The following is a 12,624-nucleotide window of genomic DNA, read 5'->3' on the forward strand; positions in this document are numbered from 1 at the left end:
TGTCCACTTATCCATGGTTCATGCAATTAGAATTATGAAACAATTTACTATAAGGCATCCCATATTTCTAGCATCCATTTGATCCCTTTGGTCCAGAATCAGATTTTGGATTTTGATAAATATTTGAGGAAACACTGTTTGAGTTTATGATTGAAACTCTTTAGTTGGCAATTAAATGATCATGGAAAATTTAAAGATAGTTCCATGACAAAAATAAATCACATAAAGACGAAATTCATTATGAAGAGTAGAATATATATATATATATATATAAAGCTTTTTTTGGATCATTATCATGAGTACTTGTATTTCTTGTTTGAACTTTTAATATGGTTGCTCGGAGTGGCCTGGCTCTGTCAGTACTACTGGGTTTGGTTTGTAGGGTGTAGTCTGGATCACCTGGTCTGATACTAGGTGTCCGCCTTATACGAAAGAAAAAATATGGTTGATTATTGGATTTACTTAGCTATTAATGATAATAGAATCTGTTCGACTTATTTCTTTCAAATTTATATTTCAATTTATTGCGTAACTACTTTTTTTTTTTTTTTGAAAAGAAACAAGTTGGTTTTCATATGAAATATTTTAGCCACTGTCATCTTCCAAAACAGAAGATTAAAGGAATAATTGCATGCTCTTATCAGACTTGGACAAAATTTCAGGTCCGCAAGCTCAGGGTCGGGCTTTACATTTAAATACTGGGCTCAATTATTTTTTGGGTTAGGTTCGGGTTTTTTCAAATAAGCCCAGTCCGGGCCTAAACCCGGTCTGATACTATTACATATAATAGAAATATACATTATTTATATATAATAAGTATATATAATATGTATTTATTTATAAAGTTAATATCAAATATTAATTTACTATTCAGGAAATATGAATTAATTTATTAAATTACACCAAAAATAGGACATTTTATGTGCAGATCGGGCTTTGGGCTCAGGCTTGGGTTCAAGATTTAGGCCCAAAGGTCGGGTGGGGGTGGGGCTCGGGCTCGAACTTGGACATTTTCTGTTGATAAAGAGGCAAAGTCCGGCTTGAACCCAGCCTGGCCCAAAAGTTGGGTGAGGCTCGGGCTCGAGCCTGAACATTTTCTATTGATAAAGAGGCAAAGCTCGGCCTGAACCCAGCCTGATCTGGCCCATGAATAGGTCTAGCTCTCATGAATTTTTATGCCCTTGTGTCAATGTACATATAAGATTCAAGTTTGGGAAGAGTGCAAATACAAATATGTATAGTTTAGGAATACAAAATACAAGATTTTGCACCACACATTTGTATTTGTACTCTTCCCAAATTAAGTGAGTAGGTTCAATTTGGGAAGAGTGTCAATACAAATATGTTCACCACATTTCTAAACCTTGTATCTTATTGTGTAAACCTGGAAATACAGATTTGAATGGCACCCAAAAATGGAAAAAAAGAAAAGATAAAGAGAAGCAAGCAAAGAGGACACACAAATTTACGTGGTTCATCTTATAACTAACGTCCACGAGCGGAAGAGGAGAAGAAATTTACGATGTAATCTGTAATGGAGAGGAATACAGAATTGTGCACTCACAACCTTATTCACAAAAAACCCTAAACCCCAAATACATTCAAAGTCTCATTCTTCTCTCACAAGATAAAGACCAAGTATATGAAAAAGAAAACCCCCGAAATACATAACTCTTCGTATTCAATTCGGACCCATAAATTGAATATGGATCAGGTTTGTACCACCGTAGAGCGGACCAAAGTCTATGCTTCCACCACAGCCATTATGAAATTTTGCTTCCGGGCTTTTCCCAATTTAATTGGAGAAAATTTATAAAGTGGGTCGCAACAAGAAATTCAAAACACTTATTTGCATATGCATTCTTCCCAAATGGAGCCTGAAGAAAATTGTTTTAAAAACCTAAAGGGTAAAAAACCAACCATCTTGTCGAACACCCCCTCAGTAGGTTGTGTTTAATTTTATAAGAAAATTATCGAAAAAGGAAAAGTTGTGGAGAAGTGTCGTGCACATTCAGTGGTCCTGGTTACTAATTGCACTAAAGCTTTAGTGGTGGCAGCTCGCTATGGGCTTCGCATTGCTAAGCAGCTTGGTCTCCATTCTTTTAGTGTCTTTGGTGACTTGGCCAATGGTACCATTAGGTGGCTTAGCTCTCAAGACGAAGAAGGCCATTGGAGATCGGTCCACCTTCCCAGCTTTTAACACTACTGCAGATTTGTTGGCGAAGTCTAGTTCAAAAAGAGCTGATTTGTATAGAAATTGTGTATTGCCCCGATTTTTGGCCGGCTCTTTTTGTCTCTCTTCCCTTTATACATTCTCCTTTCGATTAATATAACATCCTGTTATTCCTCTCAAAACAAAAATGGCTATAGCATTTTATAACAGGTTTGATTATGTTATTGGAAAGATTTGCTTAACCAATCAGGTGGGTTAAGGTGTTTTTAATATGTAAATAACATTTAGCAATTAAGTTGAATGCTTTCGATAAATTAAGGTGCCGTTTGGCACGTCTTTTTGTGCAGTCTTTCAGTTGTTTACAAGTTGGGAAGACTGAAAATCGGTCTATTCCTGTTTGGCATGCAGAAGATTTAGCCATCAAAAGACGTGGTGCTGAAAAGACGCGTGAAGCCCATTTTGGGTTGATTTCGGGAACCTTCAAATGAAGTTTCTCACGTCTTTCGCATTTTAATCTCACATAGAAAGACCCGAAATGATACACGGAAAGACGTGCATCTGCCAAATGGTCTTTAGGCTGCCCAGATCTTATGTCAAAAGCTCAATACGTTTATTGACTATCAGAGCTACGAGAAGATCTTATCAAAAAGACTTGCCAAACAGGCCTTGATTATCTTCAAACCTTGTATACTAATTTTCTTGAGATGGTTTCTGCTAACTTTTAAGGTTTTCAACTTCTAGAAACCAACTTGGTTGATAAATAGAACCAATGGGTTATAATATTATCATAGAGATGACCAAGGCAGCACTTTACTAAGATGGTGTTCGGCAAGTCTTTTCATGTGGTCTTTTGGGCTTTGGCAAGCTCCAAAAACCAAAAATTGGTCTTCATCCATTTGGTAACCAAAAGCTAAAAAGATGAGAAGACGTGTGCATAGAAAGATTCAAAAATACTGAAAACACCAAATTTTGGAAGCTTTATGGTCTTTCTGCATGATATAAGCCTCTAAATGTGTTTTTAAAAGCCCAGTAGACCGAACTGCTCACCAAACGATTTTTGCCTTTAAAGACAATACCCTCAAAGCTTAATATTTCTTTTGGCCGTCTGGGATACTAGAAGATCTTTCTAAAAAGACTTGTCAAATAGCACCTAACTGTTTCAAAATTAATTGACTTCAAAAAGATAATCCAAAACCAAGGCAAATAAGTGTTTTATAATAGTATAGGTGATAGTTAATTGTCCTTTCTTCTAGTTTTCTCCGCAATCTCATTATTTGGTATTAATCACTGGAAGGAAATAGAATACAAATTTTTATAATAAAGAAGAAATAATAATGATCATTATTTATCTGTTGCAAATCTAACTAAATAAAGCATATCCTATTAAAAAATGTCTTTATTTGACCAGAATTTAAATCATCTTCTTGTATGACAAAAAAAGAAACAATAGAAGAATTTTCTTCTCATGCTCATTCCAAATGTATCAAGTAGCTTGTTTGCTAAGAAGAAGATAATGAGCCACATGGATGACTTAAACTGAGTACCATTACCCACAAGTAACCAGAAGAAGATATAAGCTGTATTAATGAGAACTTTCCCTCCCTTAATTTTCTATTTCTCTCTTATTTTCTGTTGAGCCAAGCCCAGCCTTATAGTAAAACGAAAAGAAAGGGTGAAGGCTGAAATATATTCCCAAAGGAGTTTCATCTTGTTTCAATGGATCCTACATTATAATTTCCTTGGTACAAATTATATTATTAATTACTGCACATTAACTTGTATGGTCCTACATGAAGCGGCAAGGAGTGTGCTCTCTCATCTTGGTTATATGGATTCCACTATTACTTCCTGCTAAAATTGTATTACTTTTGAACTAAATTAATTTATAAAGAGTTTTTTTAGTAAGGATTAAAATATCAATATGGCTGATACCCAAAGATGAATATTAGTATGTATTAATATAACCGATATTAATTTTTATTTTATAATCATTAATGGTTGGGATAGATTCTTGGATTGTTTTAAATATTTAAAAAAAAAATTGATGTACTAATTAATATAATTAAGCATATCTGGAGCAGTGCACTTCCTAACAAAAGATCTTTGATCTAAACCTAAGGAGTAGGCCTGATGTATAGATCAGATAGGGTTTGTGCAATCTATGTATTCTTGATTTTTTTTCTTTTAATATTTTGAGATGATGATTCAGTAAGTGCTATCACACTGAATCTCTCTCTTTCTTTCTCTCTGCATTGTTTACTGGATAACATATCTATTCTCACTTTCCTTTTCTCTTCTCCTGGGGAATCACCTCTCTACTAGGTTTTGTCTGTCTTGTTTATTTTCTAATCTAAGGCTGGCTATTGCTCGGTACACGAGAGGCTGTCTGGACACACTTGAACAAAGACACACTACGTGCGGATATACATATATTCAAAGGCTTGGCTTTGCTCATCGCAGTGATTGCCATATCTACAAACCACACGCTGTAAATACCTTTTTTCCCTAATCTACTAATGATGTGTTTAGGCATCAAAGTGTGTCTCATCATCTTCAACTAGATTTTACCCAAGTACGCATCCCATGCTTAATAAAGGGGGCACATCCCTTGTAAAAAGACAAAAAAGTACCCCTATTAAAGGCTACTAGATGGGGTCTTTCTGTCTTTTCATACAAACACTTGGCTTCTATCCACTAGCTAGCTAGGGACTTTTCCAGTTTATCAAAAAAATTGGATGCTGTACCCTCTACCCTAATCACCACTTTATAATTTTTCATGCACTTGTTCTGATTTTCTTTAATTTATAGTTATTTGAAAATTTTGTTAAATCTCGAAATTTTCCTCTTTTCTTCTTCTAGCGGGTCAAGAAAGAAAAGAAATGTGTTTTCGCTTTTTGTTAACTGTTAATCCTATCGGGGTATATTAATTAATTTGCTATGGCTTGTTTCTCCCTATATAAAATGGGTTGAGAACAATAAGTTTTTTCTATTGAAAGGGCAAAAAATATAACTGAACTACTTTTTCAGCTTGATCAAAACTCAAATGGCCAGCCCTTTAAATGGAGTTTTCAGAACTAACAAGTGGGGAATTCTCTGAAATCTCACCCATGGAATATAAGAAGAATCTGAACCAAAAAAGACTGGAATTGAATATAATTAGAAGGGAAAAAAGGATGGAAAACAGTGACCGAGCAGTAACAAGGTTTAAATTTGAGTTGGGCTAAGGCTATCTGAGTATCTGGTATCCCAAAGTCAACAATGACGATGCGTCACTTGTCTGCTACATTTAATTCAATCTCGAGTATATATATATATATAGCAGTGCAGGATTTTAATTATTAATAGTTCCACGGAATGGCTGGGGGTGATGGATTTCTGGCAGCCTCTGCCCCCAGCTGCCTCTGACTCTGGTCCCCTACTCAGTACTAACCATTAACAAGCTGCCTTGTCCCCCACCACCACCACCACCACCACCACCATCACCCCAGCGCCCCCACACGCTTCCAATGTTGAGTCAACCATCTCGCTCTGCTAGCTAGCTGCTTCCTGCTGCTACGTATCAGTTTTCTTTCCTTTTCATTTCTTTTGCCTCAAGCTATTTGTTTTTTCTCGGTCTAACTTTTGAACTTCTTCTATATATCTATCAAGTTTTTTCTTTTCTTTTTCTTTTTGATAATATAAATGGAGATTAATGCATTAACCAAATACACTCTTGAAGTTTTGTAATAACATAATTTAACTAATTAGAGGATAAAATTGTAATATAAGGTGAAGAGGTGAATCGATTGTATTGCTATTTAAGAGTTATAAGAAATTAAGGGTTCGTTTGGTTCGTAGTCGGAATCAGAATTAAAATCGGAATCGAAATCCTTTAAAATCAGAATAGGAATGGTCCATTCCCATAGTCTGTTTAATTCAAACAGGAATGAGAACTAAAATTGACAGAAATGGCATTTCATTCACAAGGGAGGGACAGGGAATAGCCATTCCTTCAAAGGGGAAATACCATTCCAATAGGAAAAGAAATAGGATTCCAGTTCCACCTAACCAAACAGTTGAAATTCCATTCTGAATCTAGACCCCTATTCGGCTATTCCTGCAAACCAAACGGACGGGGCCTAAGTGTGCTAAATTGCTTGATTTCCAATTAACCTCGTCACAATTACGGTACTGATGAGACAATCAGCACCCACCCATCAGGCCATCAGGTCATTTACGTCCCTCTTAAGGCTGAAGGCAAACTAACTGACACAACTGCCAGCGCCCCATGTGATCAAGAATCAGCAGCGCCCATGTGCATATTTACGAGTAGAATTGCAGTCGGTTTGGGCTCAAACTGTTCTCCCACCAGTAGTACTTTTATCACTTTTTTTGGTTGAGGTATATATCCAAGCACAAGAGACAGACGAGCAGGAAATGAAGTTACTTGAAAGTTGAAAGAGTTTATTTTGCAAAAGGAATTAGTTGCACAGGGTAGAAAGGAGATATAACATACATCATCCACTGCTAGTTTGATCATTTTGTTCCACAGGTTCCATAATGCTCACGAAAAGGAAAAGCCTGCCTATCTTCTCATTCCAAAGGCTCTAAAGTTTTAATTCCTTTTCGACCTAAGTTTTGGGTCTGGACGTCTGATGACATGACCCATATCCATATATGGGTCCAAGCCCCCTATAACTTGCCACCTGTCTCATGTTTTTCAATTTCTTCACAGGAAAAAAAATACCAGATCAGATCAGTTGGTTAAAAATGGTCAATTATACTAATTTGGATTCAAATAAAGCCCAGCTAGAACGATATTGAATTGTTTCTCCTTGGAAAGAGAAGTCAAAAATAAAGATCAAATAAGCTTGGTATTCCTCTAAACCTGCATCCCACCCTCATCCACCAATCAGATGGTCAAATTCCAAAGAGAAGACAAAGATAAAAGACAGCAGATCAAATAAAACGGTAGGTATGGTCCTCAGCTGACTTGTCTACATGTGGAGATGAATGAAGCACAACACCTAGCTCTGATCTGGAGTGGAAACAATGGTCCCGTTTCCGATTCTCTTTTCCAAACGTGTTTGTATGTATATCTAATATCTTGCTTTCAGTTTCAAATATATTATACATATGGTAAAGGTAAACAAACAGCACATCAACTGGTTGTTGGTAATGGGTATTGCTCTAAACAGTTTCTTTCATTTTCCCATGTTACTGTTTCTTGTGTTTTCATCATCTGACATCATCAAATTGACCTCAACCAACTCACCCGTCGAACCAGCGAGGGCCCACCCACTAACCTTCCGGCTCAAAGCACTGGCCCTCCCCTGGTCTTTATGTAGTGTAACTGAGAAGAAACCAAGCAAGGAATTGTCAGCAAGTGTAGCCCTGCAAAATCAGAAAGAAGCTGCACTGGACCGGTTCTATTTCCATATCATATCATCCGTGTTCAACCTTATTATTATTATTATTTTTTATATATTGAATATAGTTAGGGAACGATCTGCCCCTGTTTTTTTCTCTGGTCCTAAAAAGCGGGGCCAGAAAAAGTATTGCCAGATACTGTCCAACCGACAGCACCTCATCCGACCAGACCACACTGACCTTAATTTTTCTTTGGTCTTTAGACTGGAATCGTGTCGGTGGCTTGTGCTCATATCACCAACACCGGCCAATCTGTTATATCTGTTGTGGCCCAAGTGCCGGACTGCCTTGGCCCTTTCAGATGGCTTATTATTTTAATTTATTTTGCTGGTAACCGGTAAGGAGTAAGGACTAAAGGACCATAAGATCATTAATTGACACTCTTTATTACCTACTCTTGCCTATGCTTGTACTTAAGCTCAGACCTAGCCTTGTTCTAAAACCTACAACTTACGCAGTTGGTGGGCCTGGGCCGAGTTATTACATTAAATGTAAATGTCTGGACCATCTTTGCCCTCATTCAAGCCCCTTCCTCGCTTGGGTTGGGCGAATTACCCAATAATGCCTGATGCCTGTCAAGTGTCAACAATGGCTCAAAAGGTTGGATAGAGAAAAAAATATGGTTTACTTAGGAATCTAAACCACCTCCATTTTCTAAAGAGAAATCCAAATCTCTCATTAAGTCATGTTTACCACTCCAAGAACTCTCCTCAATCGCACCTAGTTTCTTCATTTTGACATCCATGTCGCCATGTCCATTCACTATTCTATGATTTCTTAATTTTAATCAAACACCGACAACAAAAATAAAGAAAAATTGGAGATCATGTCCATGTTTTATTGGGCGGTCATCAAGATTTTACTGAAAAAGCTTTATCATATGGAATTATTGGGAGATCAGGAGATCATGTTCATCTTTCTCCACTTGGAATTCCGTTCGTTCACATTATTTTTTTAGAGATTGTTGTTAAATGTTCAAAATTTTGATACACAACAAGCGAGTGAAGAACCAACTGATGCTGGTTTAGTTGGTAAAGTCTGACTCTTTGTAGTAGAGATGTGGACCAAAACCCGCTGTTGCCAGAGTTAGGGGTTTATGGGTATGGGACGGGCTAAACTCCATTGTGTAGCCTCATGAATTGGGTCGGGTTGGATTGAGATTTTATTAAATTTGCAACGGAACTGAACCCTAACCTGAGTCTTCTGTAGTTGGAATTTCGAATTCTTGAAGTCGGACAACCTGACTTATAAATAAAAATAGCTAACACACATTGGGCTTTTATCAAAATTTGAATGGGCCCATCCCAATTGCCCAAGCGTAAAGCCGTGCAAAATACAAATTCAGCCCAACCCCAACTTCCTGCTCATGACATATTACCCCATTAAATTCCTTGTTTTTTTAGCTAAAAAATATTGGTTGTAAATTTACCCTACACTTATGACGTGTCATGTGCAAGAAGTTCTCAAACAGACAGCGCAGGCTGTTTTTTTTTTTTCCAAACAGCCCAAGTTTTTATTTTTTTTGGAGGGGGTGTTATGGATATGGTGGAGCCTGTTGTATAGCGCCAATAAACCCAAAAGACTCTTCTCAACAAAAAACAAAAACACAAGAGAGAGAAAAACACTTTCTCATTCTTCAATCTCTACTCCCTCCGTCATTCTCTCTAAAACCTCTTTTTTATTTATGCATTTTTTTACTTTCGCTACAATCTTTTATATATATGCATTGATAAAAACAAAGACGATGCTGAGACTGCGTTTGTTTGAGATATAAACGCAAAACCGGTACATTTATATACTCTGGTTTAGGTTTGTAGGCGTTTGCTTGCAATACATTTCTGTATCATAAAAGGGTGAAAATTTGTATTTTCTGACAGTTTCGTTTCGAGAAATCAAGACATTTCCGTATTGATTTTTTCAATACAAACATTTGTTTTCTTCGAAGAGAGAGTAAACAAGTTTCACGGATGCATCGATCATCCATGGGAGGTGGTCACTGTCACTGCTAAACCCTACTACAACGGTAAGTTATCATCGTCCATTTCCTGCCACAACAACAACAGATCTCACTAAAAATCCATCAAATATGACCAGTAAACATGATTTTCCATTTTTTTTGTATTGACCACTCCCTTATTTTTGTAGATTTGTGCTTACTATTTGTTGGTGTTCTTTTTTCTATCCATCACATACAAGTGTTGTCCACTCTAAACCACCGCCTATTGGAAATGGTGACCTTCCTCTCAGACATAATCCATAACAGATCTACCATCGTTTTGGCAAATCTGACTTATCTATCGATGGTACTACCCCATTTGCATATCTGAAAGCATATCCACTATTTTCTCTCTTTATTTTTTTTTTTAAAGCATATCCACTACTTTCAATGTTTTAGGTAAACCCCATTTGCAGATCTGAAAGCATATCCCCATTTGTAGAGCACTTAATGTTTGCTTTGATGCTTTCTTTCAAACACCAGCAAAAATGTACAGGTGTTTGCTTCAATTGAAATCAAATAGCAACAATACAAATGGACTACAAAATGCTAACCTAGTTTGCATTTGTGAACTGATCTGAGGGCCTTTTTGCACTGTATATATTTGTGTTTGTATCGCAAACAAGCGCATCCTAAAGAAAAAAGACAAAAAAAAAGAAATAAGTGGTAGGTCAAAGAGAGGTTTTAGAGATGCCAAATGCAACCTTAGTTTTTTATTATTGTTAAAAATGGAAATTGATGGAGAACTTTAGATAGACGTTTTGTTAGAGACCCTAAGGTGGTTTTCCAAGTTGTAGCACTTTGACGCTCAAGTCAATAATCAGGTGCATGGTTTTCAAAACCAGACCAGACCGGATGGTCTAACCGAAAACACTAAGAACCGGTTAGGTATCAGTTCTGTTTTACCCTAAAACTGTTATTTTGCAAAAAACTGTTGATTTGGTCAACAAATTGTTGACCCAGGCAATCGAACCGTTCGAACTATCCAACGGTTTTGGCCACTTTGTTTTTTTTGTCAGAACGGGTTGTCCGTTCGATTCAAACAGTCAAACTATTCAACCCGGGAACCGGACCCCTAACTAGTTCGTTGTTTGGTTCAATTTTAAAAACCTTGATCAGGTGAGATGATCAACTAATCCGAGCAGGTGAGTTCAATAAACAAACGAGTGAGCCCCAAGACGACAAGACCAAGGTTTTTAAAACCAAACCGAACAACAAACCGATTAGGGGTCTGCTTCCCAGGTCAACGGCTTGTTCTGACATAAAAATAAAAAAAAATTAAAAATTAAAAATGGCCAAAACCATTGGATGGTTCGAACGATTCAACCACCCGGGTTAGCGATTTGCTGACTAAATCAATAGTTTTTAACGAAATAACGGTTCTGAAGTAAAACGGAACTAGTCACCTGATTGCTTCCCAGCTTTTCCAGTCCGATCATCCAGTTTGATCCGGTTTTGAAAAGCATGCCCAAGACTAGAGAGATAGAGTGTGTAGAAGAGGCACCTTAAATACCTATTGGGAAGTGAAGGGAAGGGAGATCCATCATATGGATGGCCGAACCATGCATGGTGGTTGGGTGAAATTTCAAAAATTTATTTTCTCCCTTCCGGTAATCGTATTCCCAGTTTTATAAAAACTGCATTTTTTAAGAATCGTTCTTGATCCAAATTGGACTAGATCTAAAACCAAAAGAAAATGAGAGCAATACCTGATACGGAATCCATACGTGTAGCTCCCAAAGTAAGTGTTCACATCCAAAAAGGGTACCAAAACCCTTTTCCACTGAAGATGACGCAACTTGATATGAAGAAGGTTCAGCAATGCAACCCTTCAACAAGAACTGCAATCCAACAGCTTGGATCTGGCAAGGGAAGTGAGCACGAATTCAGATCTGATTTTTCTTGCAAAATCAGAATCAAGAACTGATCTTTATCAATTCAAGAATGGAGATCGAATAGGGAATATGGCGGCAAGAGCAGAAGGAGAGGGAGAACTGAGAGCAGTGTGTAAACCTAGAGCAGTTCACCCTCCTCTATTTAAATAGCTTAAAGAGCTGCACTCCTAATCCAATTAGGAGTTTCCTGATCCAAATCTTTATTTGGATTTGGATTTTTTAAGTGGATAAGTCTTATTTTCTTATCCTTATCTCTTGATCCAAACCCATATCCCTATCCAAATTCGCCCATACTGATTAATCCAATTAATCTAGTTTATTATGGGCCTTAGGCCCATTAAGAAAGCAGGCTCATGTCCCCTTTTGATTGCTGGCTAACTTGGCCCTCTTTGTATGGCATGGGACCCTAACATTGATCTCACAAAAGCCATATGGGTTCCGCCTAGCTTCTGTGACAAAGCCTGGCTGAATTCACTACTAAACACAATGAGCCCCTGAGTCCATCAATATGGGCTCTTAATGGGCCCAACAATTACAGTAAATGGTCATTGAGTCCATCCATCTTATGAAGGCCCAAGGACTGATTTTAAGTGAGATTAGCCCATCAGGTATAAAAGCCCTAAATAGTCTTACACTTAACCTCTCAACCCATAATGATCAAACACTACCCAACAAGAGATGACATTTCCTTCAGTTGCAAAGTACAATGTTGCACTCTTTGCTCGGATGGATTCCGAGAATTAAAACCTTTTGCAAATCGACTGCCGACAGTTTTAGTTTCCATCAGAGAGAGTGTAGTTCCCGATCATTCACTTTGTCCAACAAAGGGGTTGATTTTGTCACTATGATCACCCACTCAAGTGAATTCTCAGACTACTCCAACATACCCAAGTTTTTACCCCCGAAGGATATCACTGATTAGCATATCAAAGACAACCTAATCTGACACCTGGTGTAGTACCATAATCGAGTCTAGGGGTTAGGTGTAACTTTCCAGTTTTTCCCACCAGTCTTCAAGGTTCAGGGCATAACTGGAAATTGGTCCGGGTTCAGTGTTTCAAACAAGCACACACTACATGTGCTTCGAGTCTAACCCAGGCAACTAAGACAAGCTACCCCAACCGACTTGGCAGCACATTAGTGTCAACCTT

Source organism: Nelumbo nucifera, chromosome 1, assembly GCF_055504915.1.
Source record: "Nelumbo nucifera cultivar China Antique chromosome 1, China Antique-T2T, whole genome shotgun sequence".
Lineage (NCBI taxonomy): Eukaryota > Viridiplantae > Streptophyta > Magnoliopsida > Proteales > Nelumbonaceae > Nelumbo > Nelumbo nucifera.